Genomic DNA, 15,752 nt, shown 5'->3' with positions numbered 1-15,752 from the left:
TCCTCTATCATAATCGCTCCTCTTTCACCCCAGCTGCCAAACTAACCCTGATTGAGATGACCATCCTACCCATGCTAGACTACGGAGACATAGTTTATAGATTGGCAGGTAAGGGTGCTCTCGAGTGGCTAGATGTTCTTTACCATTCGGCCATCAGATTTGCCACCAATGCGCCTTATAGGACACATTACTGCACTCTATACTCCTCTGTAAACTGGTCATCTCTGTATACCTGCCGCAAGACCCACTGGTTGATGCTTATTTATAAAACCCTCTTAGGCCTCACTCCCCTCTATCTGAGATATTTACTGCAGCCCTCATCCTCCACAAACAACACCCATTCTGCCAGTCACTTTCTGTTAAAGGTCCCCAAAGCACACACATCCCTGGGTCGCTCCTCTTTTCAGTCCGCTGCAGCTAGCGACTGGAAAGAGCTGCAACAAACACTCAAACTGGACAGTTTTATCTCAATCTCTTCATTCAAAGACTCAATCATGGACACTCTTACTGAAAGTTGTGGCTGCTTTGCGTGATGTGTTGTTGTCTCTACCTTCTTGGCCTTTGTGCTGTTGTCTGTGCCCAATAATATTTGTACCATGTTTTGTGCTGCTGCCATGTTGCGTTGCTACCATGTTGTTGTCATGTTGTGTTGCTACCATGCTGTGTTTTCATGTGTTGCTGCCATGCGACGTTGTTGTCTTAGGTCTCTCTTTATGTAGTGTTGCGTTGTCTCCATTGTCGTGATGTGTGTTTTGTCCTATATTTGTATTTTATTACTTTTTAATCCCACATCCCCGTAGGAGGCCTTTTGGTAGGCCGTCATTGTAAATAAGAATTTGTTCTTTAACTGACTTGCCGAGTTAAATAAAGGTTGAATAAAACATTTAATAAATGTGAAATCCATAGATTAGGGCCTAATTGATTTATTTCAGTTGACTGATTTCCTTATATGAACTGTAACTCAGTAAAATCTTTGAAATTGTTGCATGTTGGATTTATATTTTTCTTAAGAATAGTTTGAAAATATATATGTTATCAACTGTTACCAGTGGCGACTTTAGCATGTAAATCTTGGTGGTGCAAACTCGAAGACACAACACAACACTAAACAATACATGAATTGCACTATAACAGCAACAAGCGGTGCCCAGAAACTGTTAGGGCCTCCATAAAGCTGTCCCAACAGTGGAGCTTTCCTTTCAGCACCATGGAGTGAATCCTTACCACCGCTACACCTGGCTATCAGCGAGCCTCGTCTAGCAGCGAGACAGCTCATTCAACCTAATTTATTGACTTTTTTTAAACCATAGCTGATATGGCTGACTTGCTTAAACAAATGGGGTTTCTACTGACTCCTTGTGGATTTGTGTATGTCGATAACAATCACACTGTCCTTCAGTAATAACCAACGCCAACATGAGTTTTGACTTCTGAACCATACACAAACATTATTACATTCATGTTCAGTATATTCATAATGTTTGTTCTTATATCATTAACACTTAGTTCTAAGTATAAGCAAGTGCAACCAAACGAGCTGCGACGAGGTAGGCCTATTCATTCAGCACTTTCAAAATGGACACCAAAAGAAATTCAGAAAGATGTTAGTTTAGAGAAATTCAGCAAGATGTTGAGGCCTTAACTTTACTCTTCTTTAGGTCACCCCCCACACACACAGAGAGAGAGAGAGAGAGAGAGAGAGAGAGAGATGCGGTTAGCCTATTAAGTATTTTATTTGGCCTATGTGGTCTAAAAAGGAAGGAAAATACAATCACGAGGATACACTTTTATGTACACAACATACCAACTCACAGACAACAACCCTTGCAATATCAACTGGAATTACATGGGTCTATTACTGAACTTTTTGTTGAAAACAAATATTTGAACAAGAAGAGACTGTCAAACATGGTTACAGACACAACAACATTATATAGTATCCCCTCCTCGTGAAGAAAAGCACATGAGTTAGTTTATGCAGCAGCGTACAAGACATTTTTGGACTCACCGTTGTTGTGCTTGTCTCACTTGAACAGAAAGGTGGTGAGGAGGTTCTTTTTGTGGGAAGATTTTGTCATCAAAGGGGCATTCAAGACAGCTGAGAACTCTGAAAAAAAACAAGGTTGGAATCATGTCGTCAGTAATCTTCAGGTCAGAGCTCTAGAAAGAGACTTGAGTTGCCGGCTTGGAATTCCGAGTTGGATGACCATTTTAAACGTATTTTCCCAGTCTGAGCTAGTTTTTTTCTGAGTTCCTAGTTGTCTTGAGCTCACTGAAGTCTGAGATTTCCCAGTTTGAATGCGGCAGAAATCATGCTGGATTGATCAACCTTTTCTGGTCCATGGTGTTGTGAATGTTAATCCCTTTAAACTTGGAAAAAATGCCATTTCAGACAGATGTTTTAAATCCTTAAACCCAGACTTGGACCACACACCCTCTCCACTGAATAGCAGGCAGGGGAAGCAGCGGAGGAAGGAGCGGCAGCAGAGCTGTAAAGAAGACTGGACATGGGAGGACATCCTGGATGGCAAGGGATCCTACACGTGGGAAGAGATCTTGGCCGGAAGGGATCGCCTCCCATCGGAACAGGTGGAGGCAGCCAGGAGAGAGGAGATACTGGCGGGTGAGTCACCATGGAGGAAGGCTGAAGAGGACCGGGGACGCTATGTGGGAACACGGCTGGCAAGGAAGCCTGAGAGGCACCCCCAATAAAACATTTTTTGGGGGGGCACACGGGTAGTTTGGCTGGGCCAAGGGTGAGCCCTAAGCCAACTCCCCGTGCTTATATTGGGGAGCGTGTGGAGAGGAGAGCACCGGTGTATGCGGAAGTGCACACGATCTCGCCCATGCGCACGCACAGTCCGGTGCGAGCGATCCCAGCCCCTCGCAAGTGCCGTGCTAGAGTGGGCATCCAGCCTGGAAGGAGGATGCCTGCGCAGCACATCTGACCACCAGTGCGCCTCCTAGGCCCAGGCTACCCTACGCCTGCTCTACGCACAGCAGCCATCAGGCCTCTGCACAGCCCAGTTCGCCCTGTGCCAGCACTCCGCTCGTGCAGGGCTACTATTACCATCCAGCCAGGACGGGTTGTGCAAGCGGTGCGCTCCAGACCTCCAGTGCCTACTCATGGCCCGGTGTATCCAGTTCCTGCTCCTTGCACTAGCCCTGAGGTGCGTGTCTCTAGTCTGGCGCCTCCAAAGCCAGAACCACGCACCAGGCCTCCAGTGCGTCAGCCCAGTCTAGTACGTCCTGTTCCCGCTCCTCGCACTAGCCTTGGGGTGCGTGTCTCCAGTCTGGTACCTCCAGTACCAGCTCCACGCACCAGGCCTCCAGTGTGTCAGCCCAGTCTAGCTCGTCCTGCTCCTGCTCCTCGCACTAGCCCTGTGGTGCATGTCCCTAGTCTGGCGCCTCCTAAGCCAGCCCCACGCATCAGGCCTTCAGTGCGCAGTCCCCGTCCAGAGCTTTCGGCAACAGTGCCCCCTGTCCAGAGTGTTCGGCAACAGTGCCCCCTGTCCAGAGTGTTCGGCAACAGTGCCCCCTGTCCAGAGTGTTCGGCAACAGTGCCCCCTGTCCAGAGTGTTCGGCAACAGTGCCCCCTGTCCAGAGTGTTCGGCAACAGTGCCCCCTGTCCAGAGTGTTCGGCAACAGTGCCCCCTGTCCAGAGTGTTCGGCAACAGTGCCCCCTGTCCAGAGTGTTCGGCAACAGTGCCCCCTGTCCAGAGTGTTCGGCAACAGTGCCCCCTGTCCAGAGTGTTCGGCAACAGTGCCCTCTGTCCAGAGTGTTCGGCAACAGTGCCCTCTGTCCAGAGTGTTCGGCAACAGTGCCCTCTGTCCAGAGTGTTCGGCAACAGTGCCCTCTGTCCAGAGTGTTCGGCAACAGTGCCCTCTGTCCAGAGTGTTCGGCAACAGTGCCCTCTGTCCAGAGTGTTCGGCAACAGTGCCCTCTGTCCAGAGTGTTCGGCAACAGTGCCCTCTGTCCAGAGTGTTCGGCAACAGTGCCCTCTGTCCAGAGTGTTCGGCAACAGTGCCCTCTGTCCAGAGCGTCCGGCAACAGTGCCCTGTCTAGAGACGGCCCACAGTCCGGAGCCGGCAGAGACGGCCCACAGTCCGGAGCCGGCAGAGACGGCCCACAGTCCGGAGCCGGCAGAGACGGCCCACAGTCGCCCTACAGTCCGGAACCGGCGCAGCCAGAGACGCCCTCTAGTCCGGAGCTCCCAGTGACGCGCATCAGCCCGAGGTCTCCAGCGACGCGCATCAGCCCGAGGTCTCCAGCGACGCGCACCAGCCCGAGGTCTCCAGCGACGCGCACCAGCCCGAGGTCTCCAGCGACGCGCATCAGCCCGAGGTCTTCAGCGATGCGCCATAGCCCAGAGACTTCGGGAGGGGTATAATATAATAAGAATTTAGCGGGGGTGGACAGGTTAGGTTGGGGAGTAAGGCCGGAACCTGAGCCACCTCCGTAGTAGGCGGTTGGGGGGGGGGGGGGGGGGGGGCTTGTAGCACAAGAACCGTCGGTGACGGTGGCCACCCTCCCTTCCCTCCCTTTAGTTAGGTTTATTTTTTGTTTTGGGGTTTATTTTTATTGTGTTTATTTTTGTGTGAGGTGCTTCCGGGGTCTGCACCTTTGGGGGGGGGGGTTATTTGTTATTGTAGTTTGGTCAGGACGTGGCAGGGGTGTGTTTGTTTTGTGTTGTCGGGGTTTTTGGGTTGTGTTCTATGTTTTGTATTTCTATGTTCTATTTTCTAGTTTTTCTATGTTTAGTTTATTGCGTTGATCTTCAATTGGAGGCAGCTGTTCCTCGTTGCCTCTAATTGAAGGTCCTATTTAGTAGGGTGTTTTTCTATGGGATTTGTGGGTAGTTGTTTCCTGTTTTGTGTTTGTGCACCTGACCGGACTGTTTAGTGTCGTTTTGTTGTTTTTCTATACGTGTTTCTTTTGTTTTCCTTCTTTAATAAAATAAGAAGATGAGTTTACACGTTCCCGCTGCATTTTGGTCCAATCCCTACGACACCCGTGACAGTCACATTTGTGACCCATGGGAAAATACAGTGGCTCCAATTTACTAAATTCAGTGAGTGTACAAAACATTAGGAACACCTTCCTAATATTGAGTTGCAACCCCCCCTTTTGCCCCCAGGACGGCCTCAATTCGTCAGGGCATGGACTTCTTGTCGAAAGCATTCCACAGGGATGCTGGCCCATGTTGACTCCAATGCTTCCCACGACTGTGTCAAGTTGGCTGGATGTCTTTTGGGTGGCAGACCATTCTTGATACACACAGGAAAAAACCCAGCAGTGTTGCAGTTCCTGACACACTTAAACCGGTGCGCCTGGCACGTTCTACCATACCCTGTTCAAAGGCACAATCTTTTGTCTTGCCTATTCTCCCTCTGAATGGCACACATACACAATTCATGTCTCAATTGTCTTAAGGTTTAAACATCCTTGTTTAACCTGTCTCTTCCCCCTTTATCTACACTGATTGAAGTTAATTTAATAGGTGACATCAATAAGGGATCATACTGTAGCTTTCACCTGGATTCACCTGGTTAGTCTGTCATGGAAAGTGTAGGTGTTCCTAATGTTTTGTACACTCGTGTATATTTAATCATAGGAGATTCATAATTTTTTCATTAGATTGAAGTTGAGTTTGGTTATGAATATACTTGATCAAGATGATCTTACAGATGATTTTGCCCTTATCCAATAGGGAGTGAACGTTATTTATAATAAGGATTACACTGAGAAAATTGGACCTCTGAAATAAAAATGGTTGGCCCTCCCATATATTTGACCTAAACCCTCCCTGAAGGCTTGAAAAAACAAGTGACCCTCCCCTATACCCGCAATAATAATTTAAACAAAGTGGATAGCAGAGAACATGTCTACCGTTTACCCTCACTTATTGGAAAGACCAGAGCCTTAATAGTACAGTTTCATAATCTCTTCTTCGTCTTGAAAAACATCACATGGCAACGCAGGAATTTTGATAATGCGTAGGGCTGCAAGCCAGAAGGTTGTGGGTTTACAGACCACCTTGGACAAGAGTAGGGGTGGAAAGCTCTATATAGTAAAAGCATTGCATGAATCTATCATCGTATTTGTAGGTCAGAGAAAAAAAATAGCCTTTTTAACATTTCATGCAACTCTACATAATTCTACATATTAGCAGAATCTTTTTTTTAATACCACACATATTACCGAAATTACAGGATAAGAATGGACAGAGAGATAGGCCTAGGTGTTCATCTTATCATATTTATTCACTGACAAATCAGTGTGTCTTGTTTGCAAATAATTAAACCTGAGACTTCATTAGGAATCTGAGCATGGTACTTTCAAACAAAAGTTAGGCCTATCTTTCCACCACAGACAGAGTAGGCCTACTGACGCAGAAAAATATAAACTTTAGCTGCTGGCTACTATTCTTCCGTGGCTTAACCCAATGAGAGAAGGTCACCCTAAAAGCTGTTTGGGTTTAAACATCTTCTGTTGTACAGAAAGTGAAAGGCTTAATCAATTGATAGTGACAGAATCTGATTAGTTCCCAAGCAAAGTACATTTTTCCAGTCTCCTCGGCTAGAGAAGGTTGTAGCTCAGCCGCTGAATGTCAAAGAAACAAAACAATGATATCCCCATATACTTTGGAGTTGTAACGGCTGTCTTTGGAAGAAGAGGACCAAGGTACAGCGTGGAATTTGTTCATCTTTTATTTTGGATGAAAAAAAGCACTTCACAAAGAAAAAACAAATGACAGCCAAACAGTCCTGTCAGGTATCCTAACACACTAAACAGAAATTAACCACCCACAAAACCCAAAGGAAAACAGGCTGCCTAAGTATGGCTCCCAATCAGCAACAACGATATACAGCTGTCCCTGATTGAGAGCCATACCCGGCCGAAACAAAGAAATACCAAACATAGAAAAAAGGACATAGAATGCCCACCCCAACTCACGCCCTGACCAACCAAAATAGAGACATAAAAGGATTTAAGGTCAGGGCGTGACAGGAGTCTTTCCGGAGTCTTTTGTTTCTAGCATAAATCATCGCGGACCAAAGCGTTGTTATAGATCACTTCATATCATCTGATCTGTTTCATTTTCTTCAAAATGTTAAACTAACAAGGCCTGTGCTTTTTGCCATTTTCTTGAATATAAAGTAGGCCTATGGCTTACCCTCTCATACCCCCTCAATTCGAATCTTGATTTGAACTTAACAGTTATATAGCCTAATAAGCAACAAATTCTAAAACACTGATAAATATTTACATTTCATCCATTACAAAATACATGACCCTCCCCTCGACTAGATTAAAAAAATACTTAACATTTTCCTCCAGGTACCCATCATGTAAATTTCAATCCATCCCTTAACCTTTACATATGTTTAAATCAATGGTTTTGACTTTAAAAAGAAATATTTTAGGGCGAATTGGCCATGTATAGACCAATACAGTACAGTCGTGGCCAAAAGTTTTGAGAATGACACAAATATACATTTTCACAAAGTCTGCTGCCTCAGTTTGTATGATGGCAATTTGCATATATTCCAGAATGTTATGAAGAGTGATCAGATGAATTGCAATTAATTGCAAAGTCCCTCTTTGCCATGCAAATGAACTGAATTCCCCAAAAACATTTCCACTGCATTTCAGCCCTGCCACAAAAGGACCAGCTGACATCATGTCAGTGATTCTCTCGTTAACACAGGTGTGAGTGTTGACGAGGACAAGGCTGGAGATCACTCTGTCATGCTGATTGAGTTCGAATAACAGACTGGAAGCTTCAAAAGGAGGGTGGTGCTTGGAATCATTGTTCTTCCTCTGTCAACCATGGTTACCTGCTTTGCACAAAAAGGGCTTCACAGGCAAGGATATTGCTGGCAGTAAGATTGCACCTAAATCAACCAATTATCGGATCATCAAGAACTTCAAGGAGAGCGGTTCAAGTGTTGTGAAGAAGGCTTCAGGGCGCCCAAGAAAGTCCAGCAAGCGCCAGGACCATCTCCTAAAGTTGATTCAGCTGCGGGATCGGGGCACCACCAGTACAGAGCTTGCTCAGGAATGGCAGCAGGCAGGTATGAGTGCATCTGCACGCACAATGAGGCGAAGACTTTTGGAGGATGGCCTGGTGTCAAGAAGGACAGCAAAGAAGCCACTTCTCTCCAGGAAAAACATCATGGACAGACTGATATTCTGCAAAAGGTACAGGGATTGGACTGCTGAGGACTGGGGTAAAGTCATTTTCTCTGATGAATCCCCTTTCCGATTGCTTGGGGCATCCGGAAAAAAGCTTGTCCGGAGAAGACAAGGTGAGAGCTACCATCAATCCTGTGTCATGCCAACAGTAAAGCATCCTGAGACCATTCATGCCAAGGGAGTGGGCTCACTCACAATTTTGCCTAAGAACACAGCCATGAATAAAGAATGGTATCAACACATCCTCCGAGAGCAACTTCTCCCAACCATCCAGGAACAGTTTGGTGACGAACAATGCCTTTTCCAGCATGATGGAGCACCTTGCCATAAGGCAAAAGTGATAACTAAGTGGCTCGGGGAACAAAACATCCTATTTTGGGTCCATGGCCAGGAAACTCCACAGACCTTAATCCCATTGAGAACTTGTGGTCAATCCTCAAGAGGCGGGTGGACAAACAAAACCCCACAAATTCTGACAAACTCCAAGCATTGATTATGCAAGAATGGGCTGCCATCAGTCAGGATGTGGCCCAGAAGTTAATTGACAGCATGCCAGGGCGGATTGCAGAAGGGTCAACATTGCAAATATTGACTCTTTGCATCAACTTCATGTAATTGTCAATAAAAGCCCTTGACACTTATGAAATGCTTGTAATTATACTTCAGTATTCCATAGTAACGTCTGACAAATATATCTAAAGACACTGAAGCAGCAAACTTTGTGGAAATTAATATTTGTGTCATTCTCAAAACTTTTGGCCACGACTGTATATTGAATTAATGTAATAACTTAACAACTATTTAATTTCAATAGGTTTATTTAGTCTCTCTTGCACAATCATAGACCTGGTTTATGTGAGTTGTTCTGTATAGTCACAAGGGTAGACCTAGTTTATCAGAATCAGAGTATTGAGACATAACCACAGGTGTAAACCTGGTTTGTATCGTTATTTGTGCTGATATATGCAGGTGTAGATCTAGTTTATATGAGTATGCCCATGGATTTATCAGGTTTATATGAGTAATGGGGTGTAGGGATACACAATGTTCATACAGGTAATGAGTCCAGATTGACGTTTATTGCCCATTCAAATAATTTCTGGCAACAAGTTTGTGGTAGGAAAAAAGTAAATGGGGATGGGGCACATGTGTTATACCACTGTACTCTGAGTTTATCTATGAAATGATTAGCATATACTGGTCAGAGCTCATGGGATTAAGCAAGGAAGAAGCCACTGCTCCAAAACCACCATAAAAAAGACAGACTACGGTTTGCAACTACACATGGGGACAAAGATCGTACTTTTTGGAGAAATGTCCTCTGGTCTGATGAAACAAAAATAGAACTGTTTGACCATAATGACCATCGTTATGTTTGCAAGCCAAACAACACCATCCCAACCATGAAGCACGGGGGTGGCAGCATCATGTTGTTGTGGGGGTGCTTTGCTGCAGGAGGGACTGGTGCACGTCACAAAATAGATGGCTTCATGAGGAAGAAAAAAGATGTGGATATATTGAAGCAACATCTCAAGACATCATTCAGGAAGTTAAAGCTTGGTCGCAAATGGGTCTTCCAAATGGACAATGACCCCAAGCATACTTCCAAAGCTGTGGCAAAATGGCTTTAAGGACAACAAAGTCAAGGTATTGGAGTGGCCATCACAAAGCCCTGACCTCAATCCTATAGAAAATGTGTGGACAGAACTGAAAAAGTGTGTGTGAGCAAGGAGGCTTACAAACCTGACTCAGTTACACCAGCTCTGTCAGGAGGAATGGGCCAAAATTCACCCAACTTATTGTGGGAAGATTGTGGAAGGCTACCCGAAACGTTTGAACCAAGTTAAACAATTTAAAGGCAATGCTACCAAATACTAATTGAGTGTATGCAAACTTCTGACCCACTGAGAATGTGATGAATGAAATAAAAGCTGAAATAAATAATTATCTGTGCTATTAATCTGCCATTTCACATTCTTAAAATAAAGTGGTGATCCTAACTGACCTAAGACATGGAATTTTTACTCTGATTAAATGTCAGGAATTGTGAAACTGAGTTTAAATGTATTTGGCTAAGGTGTATGTAAACTTCCGACTTCAACTGTATGTATAAAATTGATAATTTATTTAAAGTAACAGAGAGCCCTCTCTGTAAATATGATGTGTTTGAAGAGTATATTGTTAAAAAAAATAAGCTAAATAAATAAGGCTACTTTTGAGATATTAATGATAATATTTTTCATGTTGAATAAATTTAAATTATCATCTTTTTCTCCAGAATATAGACATACTGTCTATTTTAGAGCACACTATAAGGACTATAATGACACCAAGATGTTGTCTGTTTCATGTACGGTTCATGGATCATAGTCTAACAGGAGGCATGAGTAAGGAGGATATTTGGATGTTCATCATTGATTACTAATTCCAGACCTGTGTCTATAAATTCATCTGTGTCACATGAACTAATTGAGATGGTGGTAGCATGTCCTGGAATAAAGTCACGTCCTGTTGTAGTTCCATATCCTGTCTCGTGTCCAAGTTTTATCTTTCCTATTGTCACGCTGGTATAAAGAGATTCGGTAGACAGGCACAGGAATACGTAATAGTTTTTTTTATTCAGCCCAAATTACGGCGTCCCTGTCACGACTTCCGCCGAAGTCGGTCCCTCTCCTTGTTCGGGCTGTGTTCGGCGGTCGACGTCACCGGCCTTCTAGCCATCATCGATCCACCTTTCATGTTCCATTTGTTTTGTCTTACACACCTGGTTTCAATCCCCCAATTACTTGTTCATTATTTACCCTCTGTTCCCCCATGTTTGTTTGTGAGTAATTGTTTGTATGTAAGACGGTCCGTTATGTGGGCTCGCTTTATTGTATTATATTTGTCTATTTTGAGTAAATTACGTTTATTTACTCATATCTGCTGTCCTGCGCCTGAATCCTCTACACAAAGACCACATTACAGAATTACTCACCTAGAATGGAGTCAGCAGGAGCAGACGCCCTCCCTGTGGCGATAGAGGAGCACGTCCAGTAGCACGCGACCATATTGCAACATCTGGGCACTGCCATGGATCGCGTGCTGCAGACGATGGATCGTTGGGAGAGAGGAGGAGGTCGTCCAGCGCCTCCACCAGCCCCACTACAGCAGGCCCCACTGTCCACCCCTCCTTCACCAGGTCCCAGCGGAATTCGGCTCGCGCTCCTGAGGGAGTATGATGGGACGGCTGGCGGATGCCAGGGGTTCCTCCTCCAGCTTGAGCTCTACCTGGCGACTGTCCACCTGGCTCCTTCGGGACATGAGAGCGTGTCCGCCCTCGTCTCCTGCCTCTCAGGCAAAGCCCTGGAGTGGGCCAACGCCGTATGGAGTGAAGGAGACGCGGCGTTGGACCATTACGCACAGATGAATGTCTGTTCCACCTGAGGCAGGGGACGAGGAGCACACAGGATTTCACTCTGGACTTCTGGACCCTGGCCGCAAGCGCGGCATGGAACAACAGGGCCCTGATCGATCCCTACCGGTGCAGTCGAGGACGTCCGTCGGGAGTTGGCCTGCCGAGACACAACCCTCACGTTGGACCAGCTGGTGGACCTGTCCATCCGGCTGGACAACCTGCTAGCTACCCACTGACGTCCGGATCGGGGCCTGTCAGTTCCATTCCCCAGCACCTCCGCTCCAACACCCATGGAGCTGGGAGGGCGACCGGAGGAGGGGCCATTCCCTGCACCATCTGTGGCCACAGAGGGCACACTGCTGGTCGGTGCTGGGGGGGTTCCTCAGGGAGTCGAGGCAGCAGGCAGGGCACTATCGTGTCACCCCAGGTGACTTGGCAGCAGGCTCACCCAGATCCCCCTGTTGCTCACATGTATGTGTTAATTACATTTCCTGAGTTTTCCCCGCATTCCCAGCATAAGGCGCTAGTAGATTCAGGCACAGCTGGGAATTTTATTGACCGTTCATTTGCTCATAGTTTAGGGATCCCCCTTGTTCCTGTAGATATGCCCTTCCCTGTGCACGCCCTAGATAGTCGACCATTACGGTCAGGGCTGATTAAGGAGGCCACCGCTCCACTAAGCATGGTTACGCAGGAGGGTCACAAGGAGAGAATCAGTCTCTTCCTTATTGATTTTCCTGCATTTCCTGTGGTGCTGGGCCTACCCTGGTTGGCCTGTCATGACCCCACTATTTCGTGGCAACAGAGGGCTCTCAAGGGGTGGTCACGAGAGTGCTCAGGGAGGTGTGTGGGAGTTTCCATCGGTGCGACTACGGTGGAAAGTCCAGACCAGGTCTCCACCGTGCGCATCCTCTCAGAATATGCCGATTTGGCTCTCGCCTTCTGTAAGAAGAAGGCGACTCAATTACCACCCCATCGACGGGGGGATTGTGCAATAAATCTTCTGGTAGACGCAGCACTTCCCAGGAGTCACGTGTATCCTCTGTCACAGGAGGAGACGGCGGCTATGGAAACATATGTCTCCGAATCCCTGGGGCAGGGATACATTCGGCCCTCCACTTCACCTGCCTCCTCGAGTTTCTTTTTTGTGAAGAAGAAGGATGGAGGTCTGCGGCCGTGCATTGACTATCAGGGTATCAATGAGATCACAGTGAGGTACAGCTACCCGCTGCCTCTCATTGCCGGTGCGATCGAGTCAATGCACAGGGCGCACTTCTTCACAAAATTGGATCTCAGGAGCGCTTACAACCTGGTGCGTATACGGGAGGGGGACGAGTGGAAGACGGCGTTTAGTACCTCCTCAGGGCACTATGAGTACCTCGTCATGCCGTACGGGTTGATGAATGCTCCATCAGTCTTCCAGGCCTTTGTTGACGAGATTTTCCGGGACCTGCACGGGCAGGGTGTAGTGGTGTATATCGACAACATTCTGATATACTCCGCTACACGCGCTGAGCATGTGTCCCTGGTGCGCAGGGTGCTTGGTCGACTGTTGGAGCATGACCTGTACGTCAAGGCTGAGAAATGTCTATTCTTTCAACAGTCCGTCTCCTTCTTAGGGTACCGCATTTCCACTTCAGGGGTGGAGATGGAGAGTGACCGCATTTCAGCCGTGCGTAATTGGCCGACTCCCACCACGGTAAAGGAAGTGCAGCGGTTTCTAGGGTTTGCCAACTACTACCGGAGGTTTATCCGGGGTTTTGGACTGGTAGCGGCTCCCATTACCTCACTGCTGAAGGGGGGACCGGTGCGACTGCAGTGGTCGGCTGAGGCAGACAGGGCTTTTGGTCACCTGAGGGCTCTGTTTACCTCGGCTCCCGTGCTGGCTCATCCAGATCCCTCTTTGGCGTTCATAGTGGAGGTGGATGCGTCCGAGGCTGGGATAGGAGCCGTGCTCTCTCAGCGCTCGGGCACGCCACCAAAGCTCCGCCCCAGTGCTTTCTTTTCGAAGAAGCTCAGCCCTGCGGAGCGAAATTATGATGTGGGGGACCGGGAGCTGTTGGCTGTTGTCAAGGCTCTGAAGGCGTGGAGACATTGGCTTGAGGGGACTAAACACCCTTTCCTCATCTGGACTGACCACCGCAATCTGGAGTACATCTGGGCGGCGAGGAGACTGAACCCTCGCCAGGCAAGGTGGGCCATGTTCTTTACCCGTTTTGTTTTCACTCTGTCCTACAGACCAGGTTCCCAGAACGCCTCTTGCCTGGTGGCACCGGTGGTGTGGGAGCTGGATGCGGACATCGAGTGGGCGTTACGCACAGAGCCCACCCCCCCTCAGTGTCCAGTTGGGCGCCTGTACGTTCCGTCTGCTGTCCGCGACCGTCTGATCTATTGGGCCCACACGTCACCCTCCTCTGGTCATCCTGGCATTGGTCGGACGGTGCGTTGCCTTTGGGGGAAGTACTGGTGGTCCACCTTGGCCAAGGGCGTGAGGGTTTATGTTTCCTCCTGCTCGGTGTGCGCCCAGTGCAAGGCACCCAGGCACCTGCCCAGAGGGAAGTTACAACCCTTTCCTGTTCCACAACGGCCGTGGTCGCACCTGTCGGTGGACTTCCTGACGGATCTTCCTCCCTCACAGGTCAACACCACGATCCTGGTAGTTGTGGATCGGTTTTCTAAGTCCTGTCGTCTCCTCCCTTTGCCCGGTCTCCCTATGGCCCTACAGACTGCGGAGGCCCTGTTCACTCACGTCTTCCGGCACTACGGGGTGCCTGAGGACATAGTCTCTGATCGGGGTCCCCAGTTCACGTCCAGGGTCTGGAGGGCGTTCATGGAATGTCTGGGGGTCTCGGTCAGCCTCATCTTAGGTTTTCACCCCGAGAGTAACGGGCAGGTGGAGAGAGTAAACCAGGATGTGGGTAGGTTTCTGCGGTCATATTGCGAGGACCTGCCGGGGGAGTGGACGGCATTCATCCCCTGGGCAGACATGGCCCAAAACTCACTCCGCCACTCCTCCACTAACCTTTCCACCTTCCAGTGCATACTGGGGTATCAGCCGGTTCTGGCACCTTGGCATCAGAGCCGGGTAGAGGCTCCTGCGGTGGACGAATGGTTTAAGCGTTCGGAGGAGACCTGGGATGCCGCCCATGTGCACCTGCAACGGGCCGTGAGGCGGCATAAGGCGAGTGCCGACTGCCATCGCAGTGAGGCCCTGATGTTCGCACCGGGGGACTGGGTCTGGCTCTTGACCCAAACCCTGCCCCTCCACCTGGATCGCCCTGCGCCTCGTCCTCCGGGTCGTCCCCGGTGTCGGTGCGCTGCTGGAGCCACGCGTCAAGGGGGGGGTACTCTCACGACTTCCTCCGAAGTCGGTCCCTCTCCTTGTTCGGGCGGCGTTCGGCGGTCGACATCACCGGCTTTCTAGCCATCGCCATCGCCGATCCACTTTTCATGTTCCATTTGTTTTGTCTTTGTCTTACACACCTGGTTTCAATCCCCCAATTACTTGTTCATTATTTACCCTCTGTTCCCCCATGTTTGTTTGTGTGTAATTGTTTGTATGTATGTAAGTCGGTCCGTTATGTGGGCTCGCTTTATTGTATTATATTTGCCTATTTTGAGTAAATTACGTTTATTTTCTTATATCTGCTGTCCTGCGCCTGACTCCTCTACACAAGCTACACACAGACCACATTACAGTGCCGTGGAAAGGCACTGGGACGAAGACCAAACAAACACATAACAAAACACAGGGTTGAAACCAAAACAAAAGAACGAGGAGTACCTTGAATAAATAACACACGCGCACAGTGATTAACGCACGGAATCCACAAGGGCACGAATGCCCAAAACACACAGCACAGGTACTCCCACCACTAACGGACTAAGATCACACTTATACAATTACAAATCAATGGGAATAGGGACCAGGTGTGCGTAATGACACAGTTCCGGAGTGATCCGTGACACCTGATGATGGTCCACTCTATGGACCCTCCAATAGGCATGTTACATTTGTGGCATTTTTATAACAAAAAAGAGCCTAAAATGTCTACTTTCGTCATGATTTTCAAAAAATGGGTGTGATACAAATGTAAAAAGCATGTTAAACATCCTTTCTCCCAATTACGTTATTATGTGAGATTTGCCAGAACA

General features: G+C 47.9%; 2 protein-coding genes across 3 annotated transcripts in view; one reads left to right on the top strand and one right to left on the bottom strand.

The window, feature by feature from the left end:
- LOC106602592 (ras and Rab interactor 3) overlaps positions 1-15,752 on the top strand; it is a 46,714-nt gene that overhangs the window by 9,537 nt on the left and 21,425 nt on the right. The window lies entirely within an intron of this gene.
- Positions 1-15,752, bottom strand: part of LOC106602600 (synaptosomal-associated protein 23) — a 43,440-nt gene that overhangs the window by 26,603 nt on the left and 1,085 nt on the right. The window contains exon 2 of one of the 2 annotated variants that reach the window (XM_045717916.2): positions 2,009-2,107. The gene's annotated coding sequence lies outside the window, so the exon portion shown is untranslated. Of the gene's footprint in view, positions 1-2,008; positions 2,108-15,752 lie in introns of those variants that run through there. The other variant, XM_082974578.1, reaches the window with a different exon arrangement.

The sequence above is a fragment of the Salmo salar genome, chromosome 01 (genome assembly GCF_965601325.2).
Source record: "Salmo salar chromosome 01, fSalSal1, whole genome shotgun sequence".
Taxonomy (NCBI): domain Eukaryota; kingdom Metazoa; phylum Chordata; class Actinopteri; order Salmoniformes; family Salmonidae; genus Salmo; species Salmo salar.
This window is presented reverse-complemented; position numbering and strand designations above follow the sequence as displayed.